The 15,630-nt window shown below is 38.9% G+C and overlaps 2 long non-coding RNA genes across 2 annotated transcripts; both read left to right on the forward strand.

Moving 5' to 3' along the window:
• The first annotated feature begins 4,347 nt into the window (after positions 1–4,347).
• Positions 4,348–5,764, forward strand: LOC133869694 (uncharacterized). Its single transcript, XR_009900501.1, has 2 exons — positions 4,348–4,454; positions 4,938–5,764. It is a non-coding gene; the product is annotated as an uncharacterized LOC133869694 (long non-coding RNA).
• Positions 5,765–13,969: 8,205 nt separating this feature from the next.
• LOC133869737 (uncharacterized) lies at positions 13,970–15,386 on the forward strand. The gene is made up of 2 exons (XR_009900508.1): positions 13,970–14,076; positions 14,560–15,386. It is a non-coding gene; the product is annotated as an uncharacterized LOC133869737 (long non-coding RNA).
• Positions 15,387–15,630: the final 244 nt, after the last annotated feature.

The raw sequence follows: 15,630 nt of genomic DNA on the forward strand, positions 1-15,630 counted from the left end.
TTCAAACCGGTTTGAGCCGCTTTGGTAAAAACGGTTGAAACCGGTTTGAGCCATTTTGGACTAAAACGACTCTAACTAATTTGAGCAATTTTAAGGACCCTAAAACGGCTCTAAATGTTTTTTTTAAAAAAATAATAATAATAATAATAAATTTTTTTTAGGAGTCATTTTAGGGACTCTAAAACAACTCTAAATAAAAAGAAATTAAAAAGAAATTATATATTATTTTTTTTGTAATACCTGATATAGCAAGAGCTAAACCAATTCACAACCAATTGAAAGAATCAGTTCTAACAGAATCTTACATGATTGACAAAGGAAAAAAGAACATAATCATATTTAAAATCTCAACAAGAAACCTTTTAAACAAATTAAAGCCTATGCCTACCCAAGTCACTAGATGCAGAGTTTGCGACAATGAGCTTAACATTGGACAAATAGGATGCCAATTACCATATCATAATCATGGTTTCACAAGTATGACTAACAAGAAATGCAACAATCACCATATGCACATAGCCAACCACACAACCAACTAAATGCACCCCTAAAAAGGCTTCAAATTTTACCAATTAAGCAAGAAATGAAGTCAGTCAAAGAACCAAACAAATTCAACCAAGTCGCCGCAATCTAAAAAGACCAAGATTACCAAAGAAATCTGAAATTCCCAAATAGTCTTCTTCTCCACCAAAAACTATCACTCTAGAACCAATAAGTGTTGCAGAATGCCCCCCACGAGCTACCTGCAATATTCTCCATCAGCATACCAATTAAATTCCCATTAAACACTAAACAACAAATCAACTACAACAAAAATGAAGACTCAAATCTTTTCCAACAAGCTCTAGATCTTTGAGCATAGAATGCTTAGAAAAAAAAAAAAAAAAAAACCCACATATACACACACACACACACACATTAAGCTTCACAGTATCTTGTGCAAACGAACAAATAGCCAAACTGCAAAATCAGTATCCAAAACTTACAATAGAACTCACATATATTTGGCCATCAACAGAAAAGTCCTCCAAAAATCACCAAATCAAAACTCCTGTTGAAACCCAGAAACTTTAAACATTTACAAACCTAAAAAGAATCCAAGAATCCTAACACTCATTTGGTCTATACAAAAATCCTACCAAAACAAACCCAAAGATTTTACAAAATCACCTACTCATTTGGTTTCCCAACCAAATATTCCCCAGAACTTTACAATCAATCATCACCCATTCGGTTATTTTCTAGGAAATCTTTCACCCAAAAAAAATCAACCCAAGAACACAATACTTAGAATTTTTCATAAACAAGATTAACCCAACAATCACAAGAAATTTAGTACCATTAGGCCATCACTCAAAGAAGAAGAGAAACCCCAAGTAATCCCAAAATTGCATCACCCATATCATTACAAAAAATTAAGCAAATTGTCACTTACAGTTTGCCACGTGGATGCCGACCATCCACGTGACTATGGCTAACAGGTCGCCACGTGGCATTGGCGACGTGTGGGCAGCGTGGCAAATCCAATTGTTGCGAAATGTGCATTTCGCAACGTGGCCACGCTGTCCACGTTGCTACTAGGCCACGTGGATTAACCATGTCGCTGACGTGTCAGGGACGTGGTCCGCATCCACGTGGATTATTATTCATGTGGCCATAGTCGACAACGTGGTTTGAAACTACATGGCCATGTGGAGTTGACGATATGGCCACAGTCGGCCACGTGTCTCACGACCACGTGGCTGCAGTAAGCCACGTGGTTTTAAGACACATGGCCAGTTTGCCACGTGGCAAAATTCTTTTTGTTTTAAAGAAAAAAAAATTATATATATAATGATGATTAAATCCATTTTTTTCCCCCCCAAATATCACCAAAATATTAGGACAACATTTGAAATTTGACCTAAACACAAATTCAAATTAAGCACATCAATAATTCTAAATCCAAAACAACAATAGATTATGTACTAATAAACGCTATTGTTATTAACAAAACAGAATTACAAAAACTCTACAAATCTTCAGGCCATCGCTCTTGAGGTTCAAGAATTTTCGTACTAGGCGTGGACTCGCAAACAGGCGATTGGTGCCCAAGCGACGGTGTAGCAGGCGATGGTGTCCCAACGGGAGAGTGCTGGCCCAAGAGTGAGGGAGAGTACTGTCGTCCAAAGGGTGACAACGGACCAACCGTCGTCACATTAACTACAAATAATAAAAACATTAAAAAATTTGTGTATATGCATATCAAGTCCATAGCATTGATAAAAAATAAGCAATTTATACAACTGTAATCATACTTGCAGATGCACTATTAACAGACGATATACTACCTCTGTTCGAAGGTGGAGACTACTGAGCACCAGGACTCGTATGTGATACTCCCATGGAGGTGAGAATGGCCTCGAAGTGCCGCATACGCTGCTCTAACGTCTCGAAGTGTCGCATACGCTGCTCCAAGGCCTCATTCCTCTTGGTCTAAGCCCGTAGCAATACCTCCATCGTCGCAATCCTACTCTCGTGTACGGAGCAGCTCCTAGGATGGTCCTCCCTGTGAGCGAGCCCAGTATGAAAAAGACGTCCCCCGTACTGGAGTACCATTCTGGCCAACCTGCTGAACCCTCCCCGCGTAATCAGGCCTCCCCAGCCCATGTTCGTACGCAGCATTCGGTGCCTAACGCACCGTGTCTTCTAACACGCTCTGAGTAACGGCAGGGTCACTCGATAAACTCTGTGTCATCCTCTCATGTATGTTGTCAATATATAATACACATGTAGTCAATATATACATTATCACACGCATAACTTAAAAATATTAAAAAAATATATCAGTAGCATACGCATAGGACGCGTGTACAATTGTTCGCGTGATTCCCGTCCTTCCCAGTGTGCGTCTTGACGAACGACTCCGCTCGAGCGGGGCTGGTGCCAGAAGTGGTTGCCTGTCGCCAGCCAAATGAAATAAATAACAAACAGGAATATTATTTTTTTTAAAAAAAAAAAAAAACAATTAGATACAAATATTATAACATCTACATATATATATATGTTCATACCTCATTGTGATTAAATCTGGCATAACTTTTTTATCCCAAGCAATGGGGGAGGTAGTTCTGCTCCCACATCCGCTTCATCCGTTCACAGGTCGCCTACACAATGAACATTTCATAATATTTGTAGCGCCCCAGATTTTAAGACATAAATTATAAATGGTTTAAATTAATTTTAAAACACTTTTAATAAGGCAAAAGGATAACTATGATTATTTATGAAAATAAATAATGTATCTCTGTTTTTAGAAACGTTTATAGTTGCAATTTGATAAAAAACTCAAAACAGACCTTAAACTTTGGAATAACGGAAACAAGGTCAAACAAACTCCGTTTTGGTCGATTCAAAATTATAAACGCTCGTCTTGAAGTCCTCTAGCTCCCCTCCAAATTTCATGATGTTTAGACATCGTTAAGGCCATGAAAACATCCGTCAAAAATACGACCCCTGTTCTGGACGGAAATTCACATTATTCATTAATGGGCCATCTTTGGACTTAACCCAACCCATTCCAATTGCTATCCACAAACCCAACACATCTATCACATGTTATCTTCCTATGATCATGATGATTACATGAGTCATCACCCAACTCAACATGTGAAAGACCTATTTTTATACCTTAAAGAATGCCATTAATTAATGTGTGTTAGATGAGTAAATATGTTAGTAGAGGATATAATGATTCAACACCTAGTGCAACATTCCACTACTTTTATTCCCTCCCCCTCTCATGATGAAAGAATAAATAGATGTCTAGGATAGAATCTAGAGTAACCATAAAATGAAAGTAGTCTAAACAATATCTTGTTTTAACTTGTCAAAGTAAACCAGAAACTTTGATTGACCAAAACTAAGTCATAACAAACTCGGATTGAGTTGAACCAAAAAGAGAAAGTGTTCGTCTTGACGTCATGTATCTACCCTCAAAATTTCACAGCGATCGGAGTAGTTTTGACCATCAAAACATTGCTTAGAGTAAGCTGGTCTCTATTTGGACGAAAATTCATATAGCATTACTTAATACTTCCTTTGATTGTCAACTCATCACCCACTTCTCCTAATTTGTGCACTATCTCCCTAGTGGCCAAGCCATCATGAATGAGAGAGAAAGAGTTGGCTTAAATTTCATTTTCTTTAATGATAATGCAAATGCACTACCTTAGTGATGATGAAACTCACTTGCATTGGATGCACCAATTCTCATCCATTGGATCAAAACCTATCTACTTGATCCTAACCATTCATTCTCCTATAAATAAGCATGCAAGGCTCCTTGTTTTCCACACAAATCCTAGACAACTCTCTTGAAAGCTTTGTGCTTTGGTTTTCTCTCCATTTTCTCTCCATCTACCACACCACCACTTTGGTGTTCTTGAAGTCATTTTTCTGTCCAAATCAAATTGGTAAGTAAATCTTGACACTTCCTTCTTATTATTCGATTTTATTACTTGTTTATTTATTTCGTTACTACGGCGTTGGTTTAAGAACCCCCGTATTTATTCACTTGGTTATTGCCTTACTACGGAGTGGTTTAAATCCCCCGTATTTATTTTATCATTTATTGCGTTACTACGGAGTGGTTTAAATCCCCCGTATTCATTTTATCATTTATTGCGTTACTACGGAGTGGTTTAATCCCCTGTATTTATTTTATCATTTATTGTGTTACTACGGAGTGGTTTAATCCCCCGTATTTATTTTATAATTTATTGTATTCCTACAAAGTGACTATGCCTCTAATTTCCCTATTCCTTTAAGTAATCACCTTTTAATATTAAGGACTAAAAACGATGAATGAATGGATGTAAAAATAAACAGTTTTAATATTTGAAAAAGGACTGATGAATATAATGTCTTCTTTGTATATATATATTTATTTATGACAGAAAAGGAGCTAAGAAATTACACGAAGGAGGGTAAGTATGGATGTACTTACTGAGGAATGATTCTATGTTTCATTAGGACTGTGTGTTGAGTGCTTATTGCATGTGGTTGTTTATGCATAGCATGTTGTGTCTAATAAAATATAACGGCTGATAAGATAGCCAGTACATCAGTTGACTTGGGGGGTTAAAAAACCAAAGCTGATGTAGTAGCAAAGGGGAGGTAAAGCTCATCAGTGAACCCTAAAAAGTGCGAGTCCGAAGTTCTAATATATAACTAATGCTGGGACCGGTAGGATTCCAGTAAAAACAGGTAAGACATTAAGTGGGAGGCAACGGACGTGAACGGGTTTTGATAACCTAGAACGAGGGGTCTGAAGAAAGATGATCATAAAATACAAACTAAATGGTTACTACGATGTATATTCATACAACTCTTGCATTTATACTATTTATGAACTGTTATTGATCTGATGGTGACTTAGATATGAAAATAGATGACTCACTTGTTTGTCTATGTAAATATGATGACGTCATATTTACATAGTTGCTGATGCAGATCTGGAAGACGAAGGCATGGACTCATATGCCTGTTTTAATGGTTTTTGAAACTATTGCTGTAGCTATATGTGCTAGCTTAGAAATTGCTAGGCATATTTATATGTGTTTTATTTCAAGGCCTGTAATAATTATGACGATGTTTTGTTTGGTGTATTTTTATGTTGTATATGTGCCGTTTGTGGCACTTATTTTAATGCACCTAGGGTGCAAATGGCGTGTAAAGATAAACCTAAGTAACTTTTTATAAACGCATCGAGGTATTTCAGTCAGCTCTAACGTGTTATGCTATCGATTCCTAAGTCTTTAGAAGAATAAAAATATATTCCGCTGCGAGGGTTATCTCTGATGTAGTAACGTCACGTGGGAACCGGAGGTTTCTGCTTACGAATTTGCTGGCTCAAATTCGGGGCGTTACAGTATGGTATCAGAGCAGTTGTTCTGCGGCCCAGTGAACAGTCAGTGTCATACTATAACTTGGGTAAGTTACAGTTTGCTCTGAGGACCGTTAGGCTTGACCCTAGATGTCTAAGAATAACACAGGAGCCATAAGTAAAATAAACAATTTTTATAATAACTTTTGTGTGTAATATCTTTGTAAGAATTTGAAAATGGTAGGCTTAAGTAGCTAATCAATATGTATCTATGTGATTAGTGTATTGTGTAGTATTTAAGTTAATTATTACTTTGGTGATTAATTTGATGCGATAGTACAGATTTATGGCACCTCGACGTAACGGAAACTATGGGAACCATCGTCATAACAACCGTGATAACGAAGTCCCACCTCCACCTCCACCATTTAATGATGGAGTGAGTTCGGCTTTAGTTCAATTTATGGCCGAAACGACTAAACAGTTTGCCGAAGTGGTAGCCAGAATTCCACAACCTGCCGGTCGAGAGGCACAAGTAGGTTGTTCTATGCGCGATTTTGCTAGCCAGCAATTTCGTCTATTTGATGGAATGCAGGAACCGTTAGCGGCTGAAGCCTGGATTTCGGATATCACATTGTTGCATGAGACCCTTGGCTGTACTGAAGAGCAAAAGGTTAATTATACAATACTAAGGTTCACTGATGAAGCTTCGAGATGGTGGAAGTCTAAGAAAGGACTCTTAAGAATAGAGTTGGGACATGGAGTTGCTATCCCTTGGGATAGGTTCGTAGAAGAATTTAATGGGCGTTTCTTTCCAAGGGCTCAAAGACAGATACGAGCCATTGAATTTCAGAATCTGGTGCAAGGCACAATGACGGTAGAGCAATATTCTGCCAAGTTTATTGAATTATCCAGATTTGGCCTCAACATAATTCCAGATGAAGAAACAAAGTCGGAACGTTTTGAGAATGGCCTTAATCCTCGGATTAAGGAAAGAGTCATGTGCCACGAGATTAGAAACTTTGTTAAATTGGTGGATATAGCAACAATTGCTGAAAGGGGGATGCGTGAATCATCCGCCGCCTATGAATTGAAGAGGCGAGCAGCATCGCAGGTGTCATACCCATTCAAACGACCTGCACTTAATACTGCAAGCAGGCCAGCTGAGAAGAGGAATTTCCCTCCTACAACAAGGAATCAGGTGCCTTTATGCCAGAGGTGTGGGAAGATGCATGCTGGAGAGTGCGAGGCTAGCGAACCAAACTGCTTCAAGTGTGGTCAACGTGGCCACTTCAGGAGGAATTGTCCACTAGATGCCCCGGAGGGATCCCGACTCCCAAGAAACAACGTCCCACCAAGGCAACCCGCCCAAGCAAGGGTGTATACCTTAACTCCAATTGAGGAAGACGAAGAAGAAGAACGAGGTGTTAACGATGTTGTGACAGGTACCATCTTTTTGTTTGGTATCCTTGCGTGTACTCTTTTTGATTCAGGAGCTACACATTCATTCATTTCTGAGGCATACATTAAATTATGTCATGTTAACACACGACCTTTAGTGCAAAGTCTTACGGTTGAAACCCCTGGGGGAAAGAAAGTTGTATGCGATAAAATAGTAGAGAGCTGTCCAATCAATATAAAAGGAAGGAACCTACCCATCAATCTATCAGTATTTAAATCTCTAGGATATGATGTAATCCTAGGCATGGACTGGTTATCAAAATATTATGCGAGCATAAATTGTAGAGAGAAGGTAGTCGTTTTTCAATTGCCAGGTGTTGAAAGATTCAAATTCAATGGATCTCGTATGCGAGCCACTCCACCACTACTTTCCGCAATACAAGCTTCAAGGGATATACGACAAGGAGCATCAGCGTTCTTAGCTTATGTGACGGCAAACCCAGAAGCTGAACGTACATTAGAAGATATTCCAGTGGCGTGCGATTATCCAGACGTGTTTGCTGAGAACGTGACAGGATTGCCACCTGATCGTGAAATTGAGTTTACCATCGATTTGATCCCGGGAACTCAGCCCATTCACAAAGCACCTTATCGCATGGCGCCCGCTGAGTTGAAAGAGCTAAAGAAACAACTCCAAGAACTTTTGGACAGAGGATTCATACGCCCAAGCGTATCACCATGGGGAGCACCCGTACTATTTGTCAAGAAAAAGGATGGGGCTATGCGACTATGCATAGACTACCGGGAATTAAACCGCGTTACCATAAAGAATAAATATCCTCTGCCAAGGATTGACGACTTGTTCGACCAATTGAAGGAAGCCAAGGTATTCTCGAAAATCGACCTTCGATCGGGATACCATCAACTTAAGGTAAAGGAAGAAGATGTGCAAAAGACAGCGATTCGAACGAGGTATGGACATTACGAATTTCGAGTCATGCCTTTTGGGGTGACTAACGCACCGTCAGTATTTATGGATCTAATGAATCGTGTTTTCCATATGTACCTCGATTTGTTCGTAGTTGTGTTTATTGATGATATTTTAATTTACTCGACTAATCATCAAGAGCACAGGGAGCATTTGAAAACAGTACTAAATGTTCTAAGGGAAAGGCAGTTTTTTGCCAAACTCAAGAAGTGCGAATTTTGGATGGAGAAAGTTTCATTCTTAGGGCACGTTATCTCAAAAGACGGAATAGCGGTTGACCCTAGCAAAATTGAGGCTGTCGTCAACTGGGAACGGCCAACCAACGTCCATGAAATCCGCAGCTTTCTCGGATTGGCAGGTTACTACCGAAGATTTGTAGAAGGTTTTTCCAATCTTTCTGGCCCTTTGACTGCCCTCACCAAAAAGAATGCTCATTTCCAATGGAACGATAAGTGCGAGGCAAGCTTTCAAGAGCTGAAAAAGAGGTTAGTAACTGCACCTGTCCTTGTACTGCCAAGAGAGTCTGAGAAATTTGTAGTTTTTAGTGATGCCTCTCTTAAAGGACTAGGGTGCGTACTCATGCAACAAGATAAAGTTATAGCTTACGCCTCTAGACAATTAAAGGACCACGAGAGGAACTATCCTACTCATGACCTTGAACTAGCTGCTGTAGTTTATGCTTTAAAAATTTGGAGACATTATCTTTTTGGTGAGAAGGTAGAAATTTATACTGATCATCAAAGTCTAAAATATATCTTCTCTCAAAAAGAATTGAATATGAGGCAGCGTAGGTGGTTAGAATTGTTAAAAGACTACGACTGCTATATTCTATACCATCCAGGGAAAGCAAATGTAGTCGCAGACGCTTTGAGTAGGAAATCGCTGGGTGTATCAACAAACTCACCGCCTACCCCTAATCAACTCGCCAAGCAATTGGGAATGATCCAGCTGGATGTGGCACCAAGAGTAAAGGATGCCAACCTAGCAGCTCTTATTATCCGACCGTTAACTGCTGACAGAATTAAGATTGCTCAGGAGAACGACCTAGGGTTGCAACAACTGATGGAAAAGACGAGCCTGGGTAAAGCTCCAGGTTTCTATTTCACAGAAGATGACCTTTTAAGAACAGGTGATGCCAGAGCTGTTATACCCAATGATGCAGAATTGAGAAGAGACATACTCAACGAAGCACATAAGACTAGGTACACCATACATCCGGGAAGCACGAAAATGTACCAGGATTTGAAAAAGGGATTTTGGTGGCAGGGAATGAAGCGTGATATCGCAGAATATGTGGCGCAATGCCCCACTTGTCAGCAAGTGAAAGCAGAACACCAAAGACCAGCGGGTCCACTCCAACCTCTCAACGTGCCAGAATGGAAATGGGATCAAATTGCAATGGACTTTGTTGTAGGTTTGCCAAAAACACTCAATGGGCATGATGCTATTTGGGTTGTTATTGACAGACTTACAAAAAGTGCTCATTTCATCCCTATCAAATTTACCGACTCTGTTCCCAAGCTAGCAGAATTATATATAAGAGAGATTGTCAGACTACATGGAGTACCTGCTTCTATTGTATCTGACCGTGATGCACGATTCACCTCTCGTTTTTGGCAATGTTTGCAAGATGCAATGGGGACAAAGCTAACTCTTAGCACGGCATACCATCCTCAAACCGATGGCCAATCGGAAAGAACTATTCAAATTTTGGAAGATATGTTGAGACTTTGCGTGATGGATTTTAAAGGTAAGTGGATTCAATATTTACCGTTAGTTGAGTTTGCTTATAACAATAGTTTTCAGGCAACTATTGGAATGGCTCCATACGAAGCGCTCTATGGACGGAAATGCAGATCACCACTATATTGGGATGAAGTTGGGGAAAGACAGCTAGTAGGACCCGAGATGATCCAGGATACTAAAGACAAAATTACCCTAATTCGAAAGCGGATGCTGGCCGCGCAAAGTCGCCAAAAGAGTTATGCTGATACACGACGACGCAAGCTAGAATTCGAAGTTGGTGACCAAGTTTTCCTGAAGGTATCACCGATGAAAGGAGTCATGCGGTTTGGAAAGAAGGGAAAGCTAAGTCCGAGGTATGTTGGTCCCTTTTTAGTGACAGAGATCGTAGGTCCGGTCGCCTATAGAGTTGAATTACCCTCTAGCCTAGCCGGTGTACATGACGTATTTCACGTTTCCACACTACGAAAATACGTGCACGACCCCTTACACGTGATAGACTTTGAACCCTTACAAGTTCAAGCGGATTTGAAATATGAAGAGAAGCCAGTGCAGATCTTGGATCAGAAGGTGCAACAATTGAGGACAAAGACAATACCTTTGGTAAAAGTGCTATGGCAGAACCATGAAGTAGAAGAAGCTTCTTGGGAGTTAGAAGAAGAGATAAAGAACAAATACCCGTACCTATTCTCATGAGCCACCTTGAAGTAGGTACGTTTAGTACTTTCGTGATTTATGAAGTAGAATTTTTAATTAAATAACTCTTACAGTAGTAATTGTGTTTAAAATAGTTTGTGAGTAGTAGCGGTGAATACATACTATAGTCAGTATGTCGAGCCCATAAATAGATCATAGTACTATATAAAAACCAAACACCCAAGTGAAGATAGTATTTCCTTACAAGATTGACTGCTTTTAATTCAAAGAAAACAATAGACTCGCAAATAGGACCTCTTCCGCACCATTCCCGGAGAATTCGGTATGCTTATAGCTGCGGGTATTTCATAATACTGCAGTTAGTTATTATTTTTGTAAATAAAAATTTCTAGATCAAATAGAATACCTGGCTAAGCCTCTGGGCGGAAAACCCTAAGGTTTTGGACTGCGAGCAAGAGATCCCTATGTTGTTCTCGGAGGCGATTGGTGTTCTGCTCCAAGTCAGCATACCTCTTTCCCAAGTCTTTCTCATACGAATCTACCACCTTCTTCAGCTTTTTATTCTCTTGCTGTAGAACCCGATTCCTTCGCCTAAAGTCCATATACATTCGCTGCAAAGTCGAAATTTGAGCTTTCAGTGCTTGAATTTCATTTCCTCGAACTTGCAAACGTCGAGCCATATTTGCAACAGAGGAAGCGCCCTGAATACTGAAAGCCAAAGAGTCATTGATGGCTTGAGCATCAGTCCTATCCGCCAACAACTTTTCATCTCGGGGAGTCATGATGCCTTGAGCTACGGATGCAGCTACTGCATCACTCAGCATCACAGAGTCATTAGTCAGAAGAGGACCTCTCTGAGACAAGAACAATGGACGCCAAATTTCTGGTACTACAGGCGCAGTATTTAGATCAAAATTATTTTGAGAGGATGAAGAAGCCATTTTTTTGGAAAACTAAGAAAATGATGATACTCCTCAAAGGACCTGATGGAGAAAAGAAAGAAATGAAGCGGTTATTCGAAAGATCTGAAGGAAGAAAAGAGAACTTAATCAGTGAATGAGACGCAGTCTAATCAACGTCATTCGGAGCGCAGCTGCCACTACCACTAGTGGACAACTCTCGAATCGCGAACCCTCTTTCCTTTCGGCTTTCACCCTTTTCACCTTCTCGAATTCCGAATTCACCCAATGACTTTTCCGGATTTCTCGCCGCACCTTTCGCACCTTGCAGAGCTGGAAGAGCATCTCGAGATAGAGCTGGATGAGCATTCCGAGAAAGGGATGGAGATATTACGATCCACTGTCGGCACCACTCGCACCGTTCCCTCTCAAATCTCCTCTATAAATTCACTCGTCTTCTCTCTTGCAAAGCACACCCTTGAGCTCTCAACCCTTCACACTTTGAGAGCCAAATTTTCCTTCTAGTCTGAACTTATCATCGCCTCCTACGAAAGAAGATGTAGTTCGATAACCAAATTTCCAAACCTATAGTTAGAAAAATGCAGCATCACAAACAGATTCATAAACACAGAAGCAAGATTATTCTTGATCATGTCATCCAGAAGCAAGATTATCCTTGATCATGCTTCTGAGATGAAGTATCTTTCTCTTCCTTCGCATCACCATAAAATTTTCTGGCATCTACTCTCAATCCGGTGATGGCGATCTATGACAGAAGAGAGAGAGCACTACGATATGAGTACCGCGCTCATATCCTTTCCTGATTGCTTGCCTTGACTTCTTTGCTTTCTTCACCTTCCCCACCTTCCTCACCTTCGAGGCTTCCATGTTCTCATTTGGCAAGCTTTCCACCATGATTATCAGAAAACATCATCACAAAAGAGAAATGTTGTACAAGAAATTTTCCTATAATGAGAAATGAATATTTTTCCTTCTTCAAGCTACACATTTGTTTGATCTATTATACTTCTTGTTATAATGAGCTTAAAATATTATATTTGATAATTATCACACGGTGCGATATACTTGGTTATTTTTCATGTCTAATAATTAGATGCTTCACATAAAAATCTGTGACGCTAGACTTAAGAATTTGAGATCTAAAACTTCCATTAGGTAAACTTTATGCGAAGCATAGTTTACGAATTTCGGGGACGAAATTCCATTAAGAGGGGAAGAATGTAGCGCCCCAGATTTTAAGACATAAATTATAAATGGTTTAAATTAATTTTAAAACACTTTTAATAAGGCAAAAGGATAACTATGATTATTTATGAAAATAAATAATGTATCTCTGTTTTTAGAAACGTTTATAGTTGCAATTTGATAAAAAACTCAAAACAGACCTTAAACTTTGGAATAACGGAAACAAGGTCAAACAAACTCCGTTTTGGTCGATTCAAAATTATAAACGCTCGTCTTGAAGTCCTCTAGCTCCCCTCCAAATTTCATGATGTTTAGACATCGTTAAGGCCATGAAAACATCCGTCAAAAATACGACCCCTGTTCTGGACGGAAATTCACATTATTCATTAATGGGCCATCTTTGGACTTAACCCAACCCATTCCAATTGCTATCCACAAACCCAACACATCTATCACATGTTATCTTCCTATGATCATGATGATTACATGAGTCATCACCCAACTCAACATGTGAAAGACCTATTTTTATACCTTAAAGAATGCCATTAATTAATGTGTGTTAGATGAGTAAATATGTTAGTAGAGGATATAATGATTCAACACCTAGTGCAACATTCCACTACTTTTATTCCCTCCCCCTCTCATGATGAAAGAATAAATAGATGTCTAGGATAGAATCTAGAGTAACCATAAAATGAAAGTAGTCTAAACAATATCTTGTTTTAACTTGTCAAAGTAAACCAGAAACTTTGATTGACCAAAACTAAGTCATAACAAACTCGGATTGAGTTGAACCAAAAAGAGAAAGTGTTCGTCTTGACGTCATGTATCTACCCTCAAAATTTCACAGCGATCGGAGTAGTTTTGACCATCAAAACATTGCTTAGAGTAAGCTGGTCTCTATTTGGACGAAAATTCATATAGCATTACTTAATACTTCCTTTGATTGTCAACTCATCACCCACTTCTCCTAATTTGTGCACTATCTCCCTAGTGGCCAAGCCATCATGAATGAGAGAGAAAGAGTTGGCTTAAATTTCATTTTCTTTAATGATAATGCAAATGCACTACCTTAGTGATGATGAAACTCACTTGCATTGGATGCACCAATTCTCATCCATTGGATCAAAACCTATCTACTTGATCCTAACCATTCATTCTCCTATAAATAAGCATGCAAGGCTCCTTGTTTTCCACACAAATCCTAGACAACTCTCTTGAAAGCTTTGTGCTTTGGTTTTCTCTCCATTTTCTCTCCATCTACCACACCACCACTTTGGTGTTCTTGAAGTCATTTTTCTGTCCAAATCAAATTGGTAAGTAAATCTTGACACTTCCTTCTTATTATTCGATTTTATTACTTGTTTATTTATTTCGTTACTACGGCGTTGGTTTAAGAACCCCCGTATTTATTCACTTGGTTATTGCCTTACTACGGAGTGGTTTAAATCCCCCGTATTTATTTTATCATTTATTGCGTTACTACGGAGTGGTTTAAATCCCCCGTATTCATTTTATCATTTATTGCGTTACTACGGAGTGGTTTAATCCCCTGTATTTATTTTATCATTTATTGTGTTACTACGGAGTGGTTTAATCCCCCGTATTTATTTTATAATTTATTGTATTCCTACAAAGTGACTATGCCTCTAATTTCCCTATTCCTTTAAGTAATCACCTTTTAATATTAAGGACTAAAAACGATGAATGAATGGATGTAAAAATAAACAGTTTTAATATTTGAAAAAGGACTGATGAATATAATGTCTTCTTTGTATATATATATTTATTTATGACAGAAAAGGAGCTAAGAAATTACACGAAGGAGGGTAAGTATGGATGTACTTACTGAGGAATGATTCTATGTTTCATTAGGACTGTGTGTTGAGTGCTTATTGCATGTGGTTGTTTATGCATAGCATGTTGTGTCTAATAAAATATAACGGCTGATAAGATAGCCAGTACATCAGTTGACTTGGGGGGTTAAAAAACCAAAGCTGATGTAGTAGCAAAGGGGAGGTAAAGCTCATCAGTGAACCCTAAAAAGTGCGAGTCCGAAGTTCTAATATATAACTAATGCTGGGACCGGTAGGATTCCAGTAAAAACAGGTAAGACATTAAGTGGGAGGCAACGGACGTGAACGGGTTTTGATAACCTAGAACGAGGGGTCTGAAGAAAGATGATCATAAAATACAAACTAAATGGTTACTACGATGTATATTCATACAACTCTTGCATTTATACTATTTATGAACTGTTATTGATCTGATGGTGACTTAGATATGAAAATAGATGACTCACTTGTTTGTCTATGTAAATATGATGACGTCATATTTACATAGTTGCTGATGCAGATCTGGAAGACGAAGGCATGGACTCATATGCCTGTTTTAATGGTTTTTGAAACTATTGCTGTAGCTATATGTGCTAGCTTAGAAATTGCTAGGCATATTTATATGTGTTTTATTTCAAGGCCTGTAATAATTATGACGATGTTTTGTTTGGTGTATTTTTATGTTGTATATGTGCCGTTTGTGGCACTTATTTTAATGCACCTAGGGTGCAAATGGCGTGTAAAGATAAACCTAAGTAACTTTTTATAAACGCATCGAGGTATTTCAGTCAGCTCTAACGTGTTATGCTATCGATTCCTAAGTCTTTAGAAGAATAAAAATATATTCCGCTGCGAGGGTTATCTCTGATGTAGTAACGTCACGTGGGAACCGGAGGTTTCTGCTTACGAATTTGCTGGCTCAAATTCGGGGCGTTACAATATTTAAGCATTGACACACTTAAATGAGACATAAATTAATTGAACAGTTATTGAAAATACACATAATATTAATACAATCAAAGACCTGCGTACCCT

The sequence above is a fragment of the Alnus glutinosa genome, chromosome 5, assembly GCF_958979055.1.
Source record: "Alnus glutinosa chromosome 5, dhAlnGlut1.1, whole genome shotgun sequence".
NCBI lineage: Eukaryota > Viridiplantae > Streptophyta > Magnoliopsida > Fagales > Betulaceae > Alnus > Alnus glutinosa.